The sequence below is a fragment of the Rhinolophus ferrumequinum genome, chromosome 28, assembly GCF_004115265.2.
Source record: "Rhinolophus ferrumequinum isolate MPI-CBG mRhiFer1 chromosome 28, mRhiFer1_v1.p, whole genome shotgun sequence".
NCBI lineage: Eukaryota > Metazoa > Chordata > Mammalia > Chiroptera > Rhinolophidae > Rhinolophus > Rhinolophus ferrumequinum.
Window position 1 is genome coordinate 13989537 of NC_046311.1, and position 18948 is coordinate 14008484.

Below are 18948 nucleotides of genomic sequence, written 5' to 3' on the forward strand. Positions count from 1 at the left end.
CGAGGGTCCAGGGCCGGGGGCGGGGCCTGGACGACGGGGCGTGGCTTTGGGCCGCGCAGCTGCAGCCACCAGAACTGGCTCTGAACCCAAGAGCTGGTTTACTGCTAGGCGAGTCTCTGTTTACTCAATGGCTTTGTTTCTTGAGCCAAAATTAACAGCAAACCGCACAGTGAAATGACTGATTTGTGGACCAGTTTAGTCGAAAGAAACCGCTTGTCTCGTGTCTATTTAGAGCAGACGCCTCCCACCGTCATCCCGCGGCCACATGTGGCCCACATATGGACTTGGTTTGACCCTTGGTATACGGAGAAAATTGCTGCCATTATTCCGCAAGAGAGCGAATGCGGGTGAGAATCTGGACTTCTGGCTTCTCTGGACGCCGACGGGACCTGGGAACTCTGGCTGACGTCCCGCACAGCTGCAGGTGGCTGTGGGTCCCCACACACCGGACCTGTCCTTGCTTGTCTGCTGGGGGTACCTGTGGGCGCCACCTGGAGCAGCACCTGTCCGTCCCAGCCCTGCCCAAAGCACTCCCGTGTGCACAAAGGAGTGAAATCCACAGCATTCCTTTCTGCTCCCCACCCCACCGCGGCCCAGTCCCCCATCCCAGGTGAGACCCTGGCCCGTCGGGATGGTTGGCCAGACTCCCTGCTCTGGCCCCTCAGGGAGACTCTGGGGCCAGACAGACCCGGCCTCCCTGCCCCACACAGCAAGGTGGCCAGGCGGCAGCCCCAGGCTGAGGACAATGGTGTGGCCTGCCCCTCGCTGGGCCTCGGTGTTCACATCTGTAAAATGAGGACAATAACATGTCCCTGACAGCCACTGGGTGGCCTTTTGTGTCTGGCATCTCTCACTGAGCCTATGTGTTGGGGGTTCATCTGTGTTGTAGCAAGTGTCAGTGCTTTGTCCCTTTTTATGCCTGAATTCCTCAGCGGATGGACATCTGGTCCCCTCCCTACTCCTGGGCTACTGCAAAAAGCGCTGCTATGAAGATATTTCTCTTTTTAAAGGTCATGCTGAATGAGGCCAGAAAAAAGGAAGGAAATTCGTGAACTTCGTGGTTGTGGTAGGGGATGTAGACTTTTTCTTTTAATTCCTTCACTCCCCATATGGTGTTTTTAATGGTCTAAGGAAAAATAGAACGATTTCAAAGAGACACGGAGACTGTGCCCCAGGTACCCGGCCAGTGTGCAGAGTCTCTGAGCCCAGGGTCTCCGACCTGCATCCGGCTCTGAAGGACCAGTCTCACGGTGACACCTGTGGTGGTTTTGCAGCGTCACAAGCATTTTGCTCTTCCAATCACATGACTGGCTGCCATGCCATCATCTTGGATCTATGTGTACTTTAAGCCGCAATTGCAAATAACAGAGCCATAGAACCCATCTTGTTACCAATAGTTTACTTCACAATTACAAAAAGATCCTATTTTTTTCCTACACTTGTAGTACGAAAGTTGTAATGGACTGAATGTCCGTGCCCCCTAAATTCACATGTTGAAATCCTGTAACCCTGATGTGAGGGTGTTCGGAGGTGATTACGTCCTGAGGATGGGGCCCTCAAGAATATAATTAGTGCCCTCATAAAAGAGACCCCAGAGGGGTCCCTTGCCCCTTCTGCTACATGATGACGCAGCAAGAAGACACCCATCTATGAAACAGGCAGTGGGCCCTCACCAGACACCAAACCTGCCAGCACCTTGGTCTTGGACTTCCAGCCTCCAGAACGTGAAGAAATAAACTTCCGTTGTTTACAAGCCACCCTGTCTACACTGGCCTGGTACAGCAGCCCGAGCAGACTGTCACCAGAATTCAGTGTATGGATTTCATCAGAATTGTCTCAGCCTTGCTGTTAAAATGTGAGCACATGCCCACTTGTTTTTGGAATACTCATTTTCGATGCAGTCAAATCACAGAAGACCATGTCTAATTCAAGGTGGTTCTGGCCTGATACCAGCTATACTTGGCACACAAGCTGCCTGCCAGGACGGCCTCATCGTAAGTAAGGGGGCTGCTGACCTATGCGCAGAACGCAGGGTGGTTATTAGCTCTGAGCAAGTGCAAACAGTCAATTAGGAGAAAAAAAACCAAGCCAAACAAAAGAGAAAGAAGGCCACATCAGAGCAATGCAGATACTATTTAATTGTACAGCTGGGTCACCACACAGACAGCAGTGGACTCCGGCTGCTGCCGCTTTGATATTTGCCCCTTGTTTTTAAGCATTGACGGGAAAGGCCTCCAGGTGCCACAGATGAAACAAGCGGGTCACAAAAGGACAAATCCCGTCTGATACCACTTCTGTGAGGCTCCCGGAGGAGTCACAGTCATGAGACAGGAAGTAGGATGGTGGGTGCCCGGGGCCGGGGCGGGGGAGCGGGGAGTCAGGGTCTAATGGGTGCAGACTCTCTCACTTTGGGAAGATGAAAAAGTTCTGGGGACGGATGGTGGTGATGGTGGCAGAACAATGCAAACGTACCTAATGCCACTGAACCGTACACTGAAAAATAGTTAAAATGGTAAATTTTATGTTATGTGTCTTTTACCACAATTAAGTGTAATTTGTTAAAAATGCAGATATCTGGCCTCTACTCCAGGCCCTGGAATCAGAACCAAGGTGTAGGAGTCTGTAGTTCAATAAGCTTTTGAGGTCCACTGTGCATGCCGCAGCGGTGCTGGCCCCTGGACACCAGAGGAAGAAGTCAGGGCTCAGAAGCTGCCCAGCTGTCACAATACTGTTGGGCCTGGTGCACCTTTCCTGGGTGATGAGCAGGGCCAGGTTAGGATGAGGCCAGTAAGGCGCTCACCTCGGGTGCCCAAAATTCAGTAACTAAGATAAAAAACACCTCATACCACCGTAAAATAATAAAATCAATGCAAAAATCCATAGTGAGCATATCAAAATTTTACACAGGCTATTGTTGCTTGTTTAATGACCTTGCATAATTGTGCCAAGGTCATTTCCAATCCACTCATTGAAAGGTCATTTCAATTGGTGCGTAGGCGGTGCAGTCAGCATGTCCCCACCGGGCAGTTGTATGAGGGTTGATGAAGGCATGCCAGGAGGTTGGTTAGTGCCAGGCTTTATATATAGTCATGGTTTTTGATCGCAAAGTTCATAGTTACTTTTCCCAAGGAGTTCGAAACATGGGAGGTTATCTGGAGGAGTGTATATAGGGCGCACGTTGTTCTGCTGTCAGGTTGACACCCCATGTTTGTGCACACATGTCCCTGTACACATGCTCACAGCTGCACTGCAGAGGCCCAGCTGCAGGGGGTTCTATGAGTACATCACCGGATAGTCACACAAGGGAGTATGTAGAGCAACGGAAACAGAAAAACTACAACTACCATGTGGATGACTCTCAAAACGTAACACAGAGCAAAAGAAACAAGTCACCAAGGAGGCACACAGTGTGATCCTACTTACATAAAGGTTGAAAGCAGGCAAATGCATCGAAACAATGTACTGGTTAGCGATACAAAGTAAAACAATAGCAAAGCTCCCAAAGAATCCATATAAAAGCTACTGGAACTAATAAACGAATTCAGCAGAGTGGCAGGGTACAGGGTCAACACACAAACATCAACTGTGTTTCCAAACACCAGCAGTGAACAATCCAGAATGAACATTAAGAAAACAATTCCATGTCACACAACCCTGGAAGCATGCTTCTGGAGGAGAAATGGGCAGTACCTATCACAGAGCCCCATACCCTTGGACCCAGCACTCCCACGTTTCCCGATCTCCTCTCTGGAAACCCTTTGCCACGTACACAGGCTGGAAATGGAGCTTTACTGCAGAACATTTGAACTGAGTGGAGAGTTGGAAACCTCAGTGGGGACAGGTTAAACCAAGCACGATGTACCAAATCATGGACTCTGCAACTATTACGAAAGAACTCTAAGTGCTAAAGTGTGAATATCTCTATTCTTAGCTGGATAAAGAACTCGCAGTAAGATGTTTCTGGTATGACCAGCAGTACAAGCACAAACGTCGCTAGGCCAAGGCCGGCGCTGTGAGGTCCAACACGGCGGCCAGCAGCAGCACGTGGTGATCGGGGCCGTGCGGCCAGTCTGAGCTGAGACGCGCTGTGAGAATGAGGGCGAGATGGCGAACTCTCATTGCTACGTCTAACAAAGACTCAGAAAGCGGCGTTTGGCAGTACTTCGAAGACGCACTACAAAAGGACATCAAATACCCCATTAACAAGATTTTTATATTGGCTACACTTGAAATGATACTTTGGATATCTCGAGTTACGTAAGTTGTAGAATTAATTTCCCTGGTTTGCTTTTACTTTTTTAAACGTGGCTGCCCTACAGTTTAACATTATGTCTGAAGTGCAGGTGACGGGGAGGCCTGGTCTAGAACAACAGAACTGCCATGCGTGGTCGGCAGTGGGCCTGGGGATTAGAAGCGTGAAAAGCAGGTTTGGCTCTCCTGCCTGGTTATACTACTTTACAATTCCTGTTACCTTTTACAACGCTCAACCAACAAAAAGGGACCCTGCTGCCAAGATCCCTGGCCGGCATGCTTTCCGCCTCAGCACGCCTGACGAATTTGCCTGCTCTGATGCCCTGTCTCCAGGGAGGGACACCACCTGCCAATTCAGCGTGGCTTTTACCTTGGGGCATATCAAGCATAACCAACCCTTGGGGAACAAGTATACGGGACATGCTGTCTTTGTCATGTTTATGGGGAGGGCATCCAAGGTGGGGTAGGGGCCAGAAGCAGTGGGGGCAGGGAGAGGGACACAGCCGCTGGGGAGGAGGCCCGCTGTGGGGCTGCCGTTCACTTGTGTTCTTAAAGCCATCTCCAGTATTGTAAATGCATTCCTCCCACGCTTGGATGGCAACTGAAGCTACAGTTTCTGGAAAACAACAGGATAAATTCTAGTAGGTGCTTTCTGTGGGAGCCTATCTGTGTGTGTCTGGGGCAACGGACCAGTTCATTTCCTGGACCCTCGTGGGTCCCAGTGGAATTTTGTCATTAATTCACTGATGGCTGCGTCTAACAAGAGAGCGAGACAAAGAGGGGCAGGGCAGGAATGGACTGGTCAGACCCCTGTGCATACCAGCATGTTACTGGCTACTGTCTTTTAAATGGAGGTGTTCAGACACCGAACCCCATTAATGTCTGGGTCACAGAAGGCATTGGAGTATTGGATCCCATTATTCCCCAGGGTGAGGGTTTCCATTTTCCCAGGTCCAGAATTTACACACACACAAACACACACACATAATTATAGGACATCTTGAAAACATTTTCAACCAAAGCAAAAAAGCATTTTCTAAAAATATCTAATGCCCCACAAGGATTATAAATTCATAGAAAGTCCGCTTTGTTTTCACCTAATATAGAATGAAGGTGATGAGCCACATAAAATGCCCCCGTGTCTTTCCTTTTCTTGTACTTATCAACTTTGCAAAGCAAATAAGAGAGGTTGCAAAGAGCCAAACCAAACCAAATTCCAGACTTCTACAAAATAACCAATAAAACATAAACAATTATAGCAAACACATTCAACATTAGCTAATGTTTCCACTGAGATTTTCTGGGGTAAAATATAGTGCAGAGAGTGGCCCATTTATGCTGCAAATATCATTGCAAATTCTATGGATTAAAAAGTGCTGCAGGGTGGCTGGTTAGCTCAGTCGGTTAGAGCGTGGTGCTAATAACACCAAGGTTGCCGGTTCGATCCCCGCATAGGCCACTGTGAGCTGCGCCCTCCTTAGGAAAAAAAAAAAAAGCGCTGCTAGATAATTTGCAAAACGATATTTGGCGAACATTGCAGAAGGCAATCCTTCCGTAAAATGAAAACTGTTATTTAAATCCACTCCCAGAGAGTCCAGTCTCCTGTCCTAATTCCTCCCTAATCTGTAATTCAGACAGAGCAAATTCTGTCTCATCTTTCTTCTCCCCCGCTTCTCTCTCAGTTCCTATTCCTGGTCAACCCATAAAGAAGTCCTCTAAATGTTTTCATTCTTCCCCACCTCCCCACTATTTCTGCTAATTTTTTGCTAAGGTTTTTTTTAAAAAAAGATTTAATTTCTGGTAACAAAAAGAATATGTATTGGTTATAGAAAATTATTAAAGAAAAAGAAGAGGAAATTGTACAAAGAAAACATCACCCGTAAGGCTTTCATCCTAAAAGAATAACGTATCCCATTTCAGTGGATTTCTAAGCTTTTTTCTGTGAATACATTGTGTGTGTGTGGGTGTGTGTGTGTGTGTGTGTGTGTGTGATGAAAAAATGTGATCTTCTGCACATTGTCATTATACACTGGCTGTCATTATTAAAGGGACCACTTTATATTTCATCCTGTGGACAGCCTGCGTTTTCCATATTGGATGTTTGGATGGTTGCTGTGTTTCACTGTAGTAAACAACGCTGTGTACATTTTGGCCTACCTTCAAGACTGTTTCCTTAGACCGGACCCCTAGACGTGGAATTGCTGGGCTTTGGCACTGATTCCTGAGCTGCCTTCCAGGAATCAGCCCCCACTCCCACCAGCGGGGGCCCCGTGACATGTCGTATAAGCCATCTTTCCTCCAAGGTTTTAATTAGTAGTTACAATGTCTACTGGTAAAGCCCTGCAGGTGGTCTAAACCCCCTCCCTCCCTGAGGACATCAGTGTTTTCTAGAGGTCCCAGGGAGAGACACACTCTCCAGGAAGCCATGGAACACAGGTAACATGCTAAGTGTGACAGGTGAGGGGCCAGCCTGGAGCTGGGGCATTTAGAAGGCAGCCCTGAGGAGCCCCTGCGTGCTGGAGCGGCCCGTGGCCGACTGACACAGGGCTTGTCCCCTCAGGGACGCCCCTGGCACCCCATTGGCTGATCATGGACCCACCAGCCATCTGTACTGGGCCCTATCCAGCCAGCCTCAGCGGGAAAGAAGCTAGAGGCCCTGGAAGCAGAGCCCACACCTGAGCCTAGCGCACCTGAGCTTACCTGCGGTAGTGGCAGAGTGGGGAGGGGCAGCCTGGCCTCCTCCAGCCTCCTCCTGGGTCCAGCAGGAAGCTGGCTGAGGAGCATCCACCCTTTAAGAGGAGCAGGCCACATGAGGGGCATGTGAGAGCCTGTGTCCCGCCCTCGTGATTCCTAAGGACATGGCCCCATGACCTTGCGTCCCGGCCAGAAAGGAAGGCAGGGCCCCAGCTGCCAGGCTGCCCCATGTGGGATTCCAGAGAGATGGGGCAGCGGCAGCTGCTCTTTGAAGTGACTTCCCCTCCCCCCGCATTCCCTCCGCTGCTGGAAATGTCAGCGTGGCTTGCATAACTGAGACAATTGGACATAATCGGTCTTTCAGAAGCCCCTCATGAGGCGGGCAGTGCCTGGGCCCTGGGGAACTGGGAGAAGACAGCACATGGCATCAACCTTCCCTAATCCCTTTCCAAGTCACCTGAGGCTGGGCCAGAGGTCAAGATGACCACCCAGGGAAGGCAGTGTGAGTGCCCTCTGACTCTCGTCCACGCCTGGGTGCTTCCACTCCCCACTGTCCCCATGCCACCAGCAGCCTGCGTGACCTGTAGCCACAGTCACCCCAACTTTGCCACGCTGGGAGCTCTGTGGGTTTACTGTGACACTATGCATCGTTAGTCCAGCTTTCATTGAATGTTAGGAGAGAAAAACCTCCAAAATTCTCCTCTGCGCGACCCTCTGTGCAGGGTCTCCCCACACACCTGTGATTCCCCCGGCGTGGGCTGCCTCCCGCATCTCACAGACGCAGACAGGGTGGATGCAGGGCAGTCAGGGCTGTTTCCACCTCCAGGTGAGAGCACTGAGTGGTGGACCTGCCCAGAGCGCATGTGAGGAGCCGCGGAAACGGGCCCAGGCGGTCATGCTCTCCCCGCGGAGCCCCGGGCTGGGGTGCAGCCTGAGCCTGGGACCGTGCCCCACCCCCAGCTGCAGGAGGACCTACCTAGGCCGGGAGGACGCCCAGGAGCTTCTCAACTCCAGAGATGCATGCAGGATTGTGCAGGTGGGCTGGGCCGTTTTCTGGGGGGAGGGGGAGAAGGGGGTCCGTCCTTCGCTTTCATCAGCTCCGCTCAGGTCTGTGTCCACCAAGGGTTGACAGCCTGGCCCCAGCAGAGGGGCACACGGGGCCAAAGCGTGACTTCCCCAGGCCTTGTGGGCACCCGGGAGTGGGGCAGTGCCGCCTGTAGCAGCTGTGGGCCAGATGTAGGGTTGTTTTCCTTGTGCGCTGGTGGTCGTAGGCTCCAGAGGCTGGAAAGACTCACAGCTTTTATCGGGGGTCCTTCCAGGGGGCAGACGGGTTGCTGCAAGTGGCACAGTGGAGGCAGGGCGCTCCTGGCATCAGGACTCAGCCTTCCCTCGCAGCACGTGCCATGGGGAGGCACGTGGGGCCCGCATGTCTCTCTTGGGGGATGTTGGCCGCCTTTGATGTTAATTGCCTAGAGCCTGTTGTGTCACAAGGTCTTGCAATGTGGTGACCTTCTCATTCTGTTATTCCTTCTTCATTTATTAGCCGGAATTCATTAATACAATGAAACTCGCCTGGTCAGATTGGTTACCCTGAGACTCACAGCTCACATAGGAAAGGCAGGGGAAAGGTCTCGGTTTCCAGAGCGATGAGTTGGTTCCCTGCCTCGTCCCCAGGTGGCTAAAGCGTTTCTTGTTTGCTGAGCAATCATGGATTGAAACATGTTTGATGCTTTTCAACCCATGGCAGTAATTCTTCTTACTGCTGCCCAAACCGTTTGAACTTGAATCCTCCTGGCATGAGCCCAGGAGTCTCAGCACTTCTTGCTGTCCTGAATGAAAAGATGTTTTGAGTTCTTCTGGGACATTCCTGCCCTGGACCTGGCTCCGACATCCTCCATGGAACCGTGGTTCCTTTTAGTGGGAAATGGCTTTTAGGAAGTAATATCTGCTTCTGAATTACATTGTTTCTAGGTCTTTTCAGTGGGCAGAACTATGCAGTTGTGTGTGTGCATATATGATAATATACATATATAATATATAATGCGGCAATTCTATGTAATACAATAATATACAATGTATAAAAGAAAATTCATCCCAAGTTCATACTCATAATTTCCAATGCAAATTTAGAAACACAGTGAATTATTTTCATCCATTTTAAAACAAGATAATGTTGGCTTATAAGTGACTGAATGGGCAGAGTCTCTGAAATCGAGAGGTGGAAGTGATAGATTAAAAAAAGTAAATGAAACTCGTATTTCATTGAACAGTACCTCTGCAAATGAAGAAGGCTAGAGAGGAATTTTAAATTGTTGGTGTTACTCTCAAAGATAATCATAAAAATCAATAAATGAGTAAGTAGGTCAGGCAGAGACCTACAGGCTCTCGATGCTTTTGATCACTGCACACTCTGCCACCATTTCTCTGTGAACCCGCCACGGGCCGACAGAAAAACAAAGTAGGCTTCTCCACTTGGCGGAAATAAGATGATCAGACATTTGGAACGTAGGCCTTGGACGGCCCCTCTCTGTCTGAAAGTCGGTCTTTTTGGGGAACCTCGGGGGCTAAGATGGCCATAATATGCTGATCACCCTCCAAAGGATTCCTGGCTGTGTCGGTAGTTTAAGATCAGCGACACCGGAGGGCAACCGAGTGCAGGGCTTAGACAGACACAGGAACTGGGTCATAGAATACGCGTTTATTATCAGAGCACCGGTGGTCTGAGAAGGCAGCGAGCGGGTTCACACCAACAACTGCCTTCCATTCTCAGACCAGCTGGGCTGTTTAAGGGGAAATCTGGGCGTTCCCCTAACGGTTTCGTGATGGTTCCGAGGGCCTGCATGGAGCCTTCTCTCTGGCCATGTGGTTCTCCTGCGGCGTCCGCAGCCCAGGAACAATGACGGGAGTGGCCTGGAAAGAATGCTAAGCCATTGGAATTGTGATCAATAGGCATAAGGGTATTAATCATAAGTTTTAGGGTAATTTTCTAAAACAGGGAACTGGGTGGGACAGGGCACATTCTGAGTTCAAGCCGCAGGGGCCTGATCTATTGGTAAACTGCAAGTCAAGGAAAGATGAGGCTGGGGACGCAGAGAGGCGTCTGCTTTGGGGGTGCCAACTGGGCCCTCCTCCATCATCAGCAGCATTTGTGAATAAAAGGGGGGCTCCGTAATAAACCTGACAAGCTCAGTGACCAAACGTAACCCCGCAGGGTGAGTGATCGTAAATTCCTAGCTGGGCAGGTCAGGGTGGGTAGTCAGGCCCCAGGCCTATGACTTCCTCCACGAAAGGTTTATCTTTGCCTTACCCAAGTCCTGTCCATTGCTCTCCTGCAGCTTTGAAATGCCAAAAGTAGTCCTTTTTTCCAGACCCCTCAAGGGAGCACATAATTCTGTCAACTATCCTGTAATCCAGGCATAGAGCCTGGCTTTCTCCCACCTTCACATAACCTTCCCTACCTTCCCTCCTTACTTCCACATGGATAAAATAAGCTGCAAACGGTTGCTCTCTGCAGCATTTGAGATCTTGCTCCCTGGCACCTGTTGTCAATTTGGCTCAAATAAGCCCACATAAAAATTCTCTACAGGTTTGGACATTGTTACATCAACACTTTTCACACCACCCTTCTCGACTCCTATTGGGAGCTGGAGTCTTTTCTTTTTTTTTTTAATTTTTATTGGGGAATATTGGGGGACAGTGTGTTTCTCCAGGGCCCATCAGCTCCAAGTCGTTGTCCTTCAATTTAGTTGTGGAGGGCACAGCTTAGCTCCAAGTCCAATTTCCATTTTCAATCTTAGTTGCAGGGGGCGCAGCCCACCTTCCCATGCGGGAATTGAACCGGCAACCTTGTTGTTGAGAGCTCGCTCTCCAACCACCTGAGCCACCCGGCCGCTCCAGGAGCTGGAGCCTTACCATGCCTCCATCGCCGGTCATTTTGCAGTGGACCTGGGCCCCAGAGACCTACTGTGCACCTAGCAATGGGAGGGCCGCAACTAGACAGGGGCTTCCTGTCTGATCATAAGAGCTTTCTTTTCATTTTTTTCTCTTTTCTGTTCGTTTATTGTTTGGCTTCTCAGTGGGTTATGTTGCAATGTTGGCAGATGACGTGCGCTAGGATAACAGGCACATGGGTGACAATCCTGCCAAACGTTTAATATTTTTCAGTTTCCAGAATAATCTCTATAATGAAAGTAAAGCCAGGGACTTTGGGGTGGAAATAATCAATTACATCGAAGCTTTGTAGAAGTCCTATGATGGTTTGAATGTCAAGAACTGGCGTTGCTAGTCTGGACAAAAGAGGCCAGTGTGTCTGGCCCTGCTGGGGGCCTGGCCTGCTCACGGCTGGAGCTTCAGGAATGTCCAAGGAGAGAGCATTATCTGAGCCGATTTTCCTTCTCACCAAATTCCTGACATCTCATTAATTTGCAAGTCCACCAACCACATGTAAGAAGCACTAATGAGTCACTGTGTTGGAATCTATAAAAGACTGAATGTGACATTCTGCCTTCTGGTGGAACTAACGAGGGACTTCCAAATTCCCAACACCGTGGCTCATACTTCTTACATCTTTCCTCTGGATCCATGGCCAATCTCCCAAAACATGGATCCAATTATATGAAAGTCAGCTTGACCTTCCCTTCCTTTAAGATGTCTGTGTTTCCGAGAAAAAATTAGGGCAGGACCGTGGCAAGAAGTTATTTCACCCCAGTTGGACTTTGTTTCTAGCAGCTGATTTCACAGGAAGAACAGGATTGCTGGGGGATGACAGGATGGCCAGGAGCTTCCTGGAGCCAGCTGTGCCTTCTCGCAGACCAGCACCGAAAGATGAGTCAGTGTGGAAGGGTTCTACACGTGGCGGTCTCCTTTGTCACCGGGCTTGTCGTTATTTATACCATGTGTCATGCCTCATTGGAAAGGGCGAGTGCAGAGTGCTCTCCTAGACAACCTCCTACCAGTCTCACCTCTTGAAGAATGCTTAACAGTGGCAAAAATTTGGATTTCAACCAATTAGGTTGCAAAACCCATAAAGCAAGAAATGTCCCCCAAACAAAAATGTAAGGTGAATCAAATACATCTCAGGAAAGCTTTAAGCAAAAAGTCCAGGGACTGGGGTACTCTTGTTACTTGACTCTTTCGTTATAATTAGCAGAAAGACTTTGGTTCTTAACCTTTGGATAAAATCTTTTGAAAAGTCTCTGAGAAACAGGCCAAGGCCGGGCTGCTAAGGAGAAAAGTAGCAAGTGTGAGCTCACAGCAGATAAAGGCCAGTTCTGCAAAGTGTGGGGACAGCGGCAGAGATTGCGGCATTCTTTTTTTTATAAAAAAATATTGTAATAGTTTCAGATTTACACAAAAATTGAGAAGACAATATAGAGAATTCCCATATATAAGATTTACCATGCAATCTTCTATTATTAACATATCATTACAATACCTTTATATGATTATATAAATATGTACATGTGATAGATATTACTATGGTAGCATATATGAGGTCAGACAATTAAGTTTGTGAACTTGTTGCAGTGATGTTGCTAATATTTACTGATACCAGAGGAATTATTCATTATGAATTTGTACCAACTGGACAAACAGTTAACCAAGGTTACTATGTGGAAGTGCTGAAAAAGCTGCATGAAAAAGTGAGACGACCTGAACTTTTCGCCAACATTTCATGGCTCTTGCATCACGACAATGCACCAGCTCACACGGCACTGTCTGTGAGGGAGTTTTTAGCCAGTAAACAAATAACTGTATTGGAACAACCTCCCTACTCACCTGATCTGGCCCCCGGTGACTTGTTTCTTTACCCGACGGTAAAGGAAATATTGAAAGGAAGACATTTTGATGACATTCAGGACATCAAGGGTAATACGACGACAGCTCTGTTGGCCATTCCAGAAAAAGAGTTCCAAAATTGCTTTGAAGGGTGGACTAGGCGCTGGTATTGGTGCACAGCTTCCCAAGGGGAGAACTTTGAAGGTGACCGTAGTGACGTTCAGCAATGAGGTTAATGAGCACTTTTTCTAGGATGAGTTCGCGAACTTAATTGTCAGTCCTCATATATAACATTATATTGTTATAATTAATGAGTTGATATTGCTATATTATCATTCATTAAAGACTATATTTTATTTAGATTTCCTTAGTTTTTATCTAATGTCCTTTTTCTGTTCCAAGGTCCCATGTTACGTTTATATTTTCCAGCTTTATTGATTTGTAATTGACACACACACTATGTAAGTTTAAGGTCGGAAACGTGTTGATAGGATACATTTATAAATTGCAAAATGATTGCGGCCACAGTATCATCTACCCCTGCCATCCGGTCACATAGTTACCATTTCTTGTTTGTGGTGAGAACGTTTAAGATCCACTCTGTTAGCGACATTCAAGTCTCTGACACAGTGTTCTCACTGTTGTCACCATGCCGTGCATTAGATCCCTTGACCAACATCTCCCCATTTCCCCTACCCCCCAAACCTGGTAACCATTACTTTGCCCTTCGTTTCTCAGAATCTGAAAGAGCTAAGCTGATATCACACAGTAGTTGTCTTTCTGTGTGTGACTATGTCACTTAACATAATGCCCTCAAGGTCCATCCAAGTTGTCCGAACCCCAGGATCGCCTTCTTTCTCATGTCTGCATCATGCTGTTTTTTAAAGCTCATTATTTCTTTCCCAATTGATTCAGAAAGCAAGCGAACAAGAAAAAGCTTGGTTCAAGAGGCCGTTATCAGTCCCACATTTTCCCTAGTCCTGGGAAACTCTGCTTAGCTGAGGTCCCTCCTCCCCATCATCCCCAGTTCCTTCCTCCCAAGGGAACACTGGGATGAAGGGGAGTGACATTTACTTTGAAGGGCCCCTACCTGAGAGATGCTACCTCTTATAGTATTGTATTTTCCTGGGAGTAACACTCCTCTCTAAACTTCTAAACTAGGCTCCTTAGAGCCAGGGCATTCTCAAAAAAAGGATCCTGTGTAAATAAACATGGCAACTCTGCCTGCTATATTTTCCTCTTTGACAGTCACAATGCATATTAGGATAGTAAAGGCTCTGAGAAGTCCTGCAATGAAGATACTTCTTTACTTTTATGTAACCCAGCATTCCCTAAATTCACTGCCCCTGGAATCTCCCGTTTCTTCTGAAATATCTCTGAATAACTCTCAGATCCAGAGTGGTCCAAGGGAAGATTGGGGAAGCCCCTCTTTCAGGTAACGGTAAACTTAACCAGCTGAGTTAGAATTCTAAGGTCCTTGCATTGACGAGAAAGAGGGCAAAGCACTCAGTAACACTGCCCTTCACTAAGTCAAAACGCCTGCTGTAATCACAAGCAGACAATAAAAGTGAGGAAGAGAGTGGGTGATTTCCAATCCAATGGAGAGGAAAGAAAACAGAATAAAAATATTCAGTCAATCTAAAAGGTGGCACAACAGCACAGTAAAAGGGACACAGAGCAGAGGTGACAAAGAGAAACACAGTAAGATGGGAGATTTAAATGACCATGTCAGAACTTACATAGAACTGGGAAAATGCTCGAGATAAAAGACCATGCTTTGGGGCAGCCGGATGGCTCAGTGGGTTAGAGCTCAAGCTCTTAACAACAGGGTTGCTGGTTCGATTCCCACATGGGTCAGTGAGCTGCGCCCTCCACAACTAGACTGAAGGACAACGACTGATGGGTCCTGGAAAAACACAATGTTCCCTACTATTCCCCAATAAAAATTTAAAAAAAAAAAAAAGACCATGCTTTATATTAGGTTGGTGCAAAAGTAATTGCGGTTTTTGCAATTTTTTTTTTTAAACCTTTAAACTGCAATTACTTTTGCACCAACCTAATAAAAGAAAAATCTGCCACCTCCTATTTGCAGGAAGCCCACCTCAAACATAAGGATATAGCAAACTTGAACCCAAAAGGATGGAAAAAGACATAACTCACCTCAGGCAAAGCAGACTTTAAGTCAAAAAGAATGACTCAGATAAAAAGAAAAGATAATGAATGAGAAAAGGTTCAACTCACCAGGAGTTCCAAGAATTCTAAAGGTTCATGCCCCTAATAACATAGCTTCAAAACACATAAAGCAGACTCACAAGGTGAGAGATCTAACTGATAGATCTTACTAATTGATAAGAAACGAAAATGATATGGATTTGAACAACACAATGAAGAAATCTGATCGAAGAGACACCCATAGACGACTTGCTTCACCTAACAACGTAGGAGGCATTACACAGTGCATGTGGCGTGTTGCCCTCTCATGAATACTGCCTGTGATGAACGCGTGCGTGCGCAGGACCCAGGTTTCCAGTAAATGTTCCGTTGTCCCCGCCTCCACCATCTTCCTTTCAGAACTCTCCCGCCCTTGGCAGGGTTAGAAGTACCTATCATCCCTTCCTGTGGGTCCCGGTCCCAGGCGTTGGGGGCCAGGAGCTGGGAGGAGGGAGCTGGTGCTGGCAGGATGAATTGTTGGAGGGTTTGTATCAGGCATTGACCAGAGACATCGCTTGATTTTCAAAGCACTTTTTAAATGCATTAGTCTTGTGATTCTTCCAACAATGGCAGAAGTTAGTGGAAAGGGTGCTATCGTCCCCATTTCTCAGACAGGGAAATTGAGGTGTTCAGCAGTTTGCCCATGGAGCAGGTGTGTGAAGGTGCCGGCTGAAGCCCTGGGCTTTCCCACTCCTGGGAACCCCTCCTGGTGTTCTGCGTGATTGTGACCTAGGCAGTGGAGAAGGGGCCATTGCAAAGCATACCTCCCAGAATCCCGTTGGATGCCCAGTCAGTTACTGCATGTTTCTGAGTCTCTGCCACTCAGGGTCTCCTGTGGGCACCTGCCAACGGGATGCAGTTCAGAGTTGCCAAATGCCTACCAGTCTCCAGGGACAGATGTCTTTTAGTTTAGCAGAAAATCATCTTAATGGGCAATTTTTCTGAAGGTGGGGTTCATACAAGAGACTGTGGAACAAAGACAAATAACAGTTTCACAAGAGAAAGGAGGGGACATGTGGGGGGGGCAGAGCTCTGTGGCAGCCACTGCGGCAGCCAGGACAGGGCGACTATGGTAACATGAGCGGCGGCCTCACAATTTGGCTCAAACCTTCACTACAACTTGACCTCGTGTGACTGCCGTGGCTAAGGGTTGTTTTGGGGTCACAAAGGCTGCCATTCCACATTTGGGTAGGGTAGGGTGTGATTAGGGAGGTCTGCAGGAGATTTGGAGACTCGGGGGAGGGGTGGGTACAGGGAATGCACAGGAAGGATCTTCAGACATCTTGGGGCGAACACTGGCCTCCCCAATGTGGGAAATGAGCCAATTTGGTCTTCATGTTAAAAGAAAGGGGTGCGTGGGGGGCTGGAAGTTGGGGCCCCTGGGGCTAGTGTGGGCTCTACCTGGGGTCTGCCTCTAGCCTGTGAGGGAGGAAGGTGGCATTCTTCTGGCTGGTGAGGAGCCTTGGGCCCAGGGACGCGCTGACTTGGCCCACGTCCCACAGCTGGTCCCTGATGGCCAGGCCTGAAGCTGCGTCTTTCTCAGGTCTTTGAGCGTAGACCCCCACCCGTTCCTCTCCTCCCCACTGTGCTGACCTGTGTGTCACCAGGGTACGCAGGACAGAGGACTTCCCTCTTCCCCCTGAACTCCCGAGTGTGTCCCTCAGGAATGGTGACCGTCTCACATGGGGACCAAGCCTGCCGCCACCCAGGAGTCAGGTTTACAGTATTCAACACTCCACATCAACATTAATCAGTATTCATCAGTGCCACAGTTGTGGGCCAAAGCAGCAAACAGCACCCCCAGCCCGTGTCCTGGGCTGCCCCAGCCACTGCCGTCTCCTCCTCCACCCTCTCCTTTCTCCTGCAGACCTGGCTCTGTCCACAGCCGGGAGCCTGGGGTCTGCCAGCTCAGCTCTCTGCTGCCCCCATCCGGCCACTTCCAGAACCAACCTGACCTCCGGCTGTTATTTGCTCTAGTTTGTCAACTTCCTAAAAAGAAAAATATGAAATTGCTCTTTGACTGCTTTTGACCTAAACAAATGGCAAGTGTTTGATGGTTCAAACTAATATCATTGATTAGAAGGGTCTTCAGAATGGGGCCAGAGGGGCAGAAAGGAGTAAAAGACGCGTGTACAGAGGACAGTCCCAACGTACGACTTCCAAACATGCTAAGGAGAGCCCAGATGTTTGCGACAGCTGTCAGTGCGGGCAGCCCCAGGTGCTGGCATGGCAACTGGTGGCCTGTGAGAGTGAATAAGGTGCAGCAGAAAAGCCGCTGCCCTCCACGGAGGACCTGGAAGGCTGAGGAGGGAGATGTGCCCAGGGGACGCCAGGGAGGGCAGGCCGGGCGAACACAGGTGAGATGGCCCAGGGAAGGGAGGCCAGGCCTCTGTCATCTCCAAGCAGTGCCCTGTTCTTGTGACAAGGAGCCCCGTCCTCCCGTGAGGACAGCTGAGCAGGGACGTGTGACACCCGTGTGTGGTATCCTTCCCGACCAAGCGGTTACAGAACACGAGAACGAATGAGAGCCCGCTGCAGAGTGACGGCCCTAGGCTCCGGCCGGCCAAGTCAGCAGAGAGGAAGCAATATGGGAAGCTGAGTCCGTCACGGCTCTGGTGGGGACACTGCAGGTCCTGCAACCTCTGAGCCTTAGGTTTCCCACCTGCGATTGGGGAGCCAAAGCCCCTGCCTCCTCCAGGGCACAGCAGGGCTGGGTTCCCGGATGGGAAATATCCGGATGGGACACCTCCACAGAGGTCAGCAAATAGCCGCTGCCCAGAGCCACCCGAGTGACCCAGGCCCTCCCCTGGGAACTTGGCACAGCTCTGTGACCCAGCAACCAAACGGTGAGTGCTGGGCACATCCGGGGCCTCTGGCACCTGCTTTAGGTAACACCTTGCCTGGCATCCGACCTTCCCACAATGACACTGCTGTTTACAGGTCCTGGTGAGAAACAAATGAGAGAAGTGGCAGAAATTCAAATGTGATTACTGGTGCCGCCTGGAGGGGCCCTGGAGGGGGAGGGAGACGTGTGAGCCCAGGGGGGGTAAGCATGGGTGTGGGGAGCAGTGAGAGGGCACTTGGGGCCCCCACACCAGGCTCAGCCTATGTCCCTCCTATCCTCGCCATGAGTTTAGTTCTCTGCCTCTTTATTATTTTCCACACATTCTCAAACGAGGGTTTGTCCTCAAACAGTTGTGCTAAAAACATAAATCTCTGAGAGGCCTCCGGCTGCCAGCATAACACGAAGTGGTGCCCGGCCGGCTTAGCGGCCAGGCCTGCTTTCCCGGTTCAAGGTTTTATCCACAGCCATTAGTCCCACGAAAGCAGATATTAAGGAGCATTAGGCCGGCCAGCTGGCACAGCGCGTCCTGGGCCATTACTCAGATTACCTTGGACGGCGCCGCGCCCCTCATCCAGGCATTGCGGGTGCTCCTGCTGCCGCCTGCAGGAGCCCCACTCCGCGCCTGCAGGCCTGCTCTTCCTCCCCGCCCCCTCAGGGGTCTCAGAGGCGCTCCTTTTCCTTTGACCCGCGAGGAAGTCCAGCGCTCGTTCCCACAGACCCCACGTAGGATCACTCCAGTGACCACAGGGCAAATGTTCAGGGGACTCAGCCCGCGTGCGGCCAGCAGGAACCCCAGCCAGTTCCAGGAGCGGACCGCGTGCAGCAAACCAGAGCGGCAGGACACAGGGCCACCAGCAGCCAGCCAGCCCCAGGCCTTCTGTCGGTGGGCGCTTAGCAGGGGCTGCTCCACCCAGCCTAGGCGACCTGCAACGACACTGGGGCTCAGCTCACTGATCGGCCCTTCGGTGGATCTGGGACCTGCCCAGTCCCAGTGGGTAAATGGCCAGACACAGTCGATTTCTTTTACTTACTCCCCAGCGAGCCCTACTACTGTATTAGAGTGGCCACTGGCCACGCAGCAAAATAAGTGCCCCCCCAACCTCCCGCTGTGCCCCTTGGGCTAGTAACCATGGTTATCAATATTAAAAAGTGCATTTTCTTCAGAGGGC

The 18948-nt window shown here is 49.6% G+C and overlaps 1 non-coding gene across 1 annotated transcript; it reads left to right on the top strand.

Moving 5' to 3' along the window:
• The first annotated feature begins 5636 nt into the window (after window positions 1-5636).
• TRNAI-AAU (transfer RNA isoleucine (anticodon AAU)) lies at window positions 5637-5710 on the top strand. The gene has a single exon. It is a non-coding gene; the product is annotated as a tRNA-Ile (tRNA).
• The last annotated feature ends 13238 nt before the right edge of the window (window positions 5711-18948 follow it).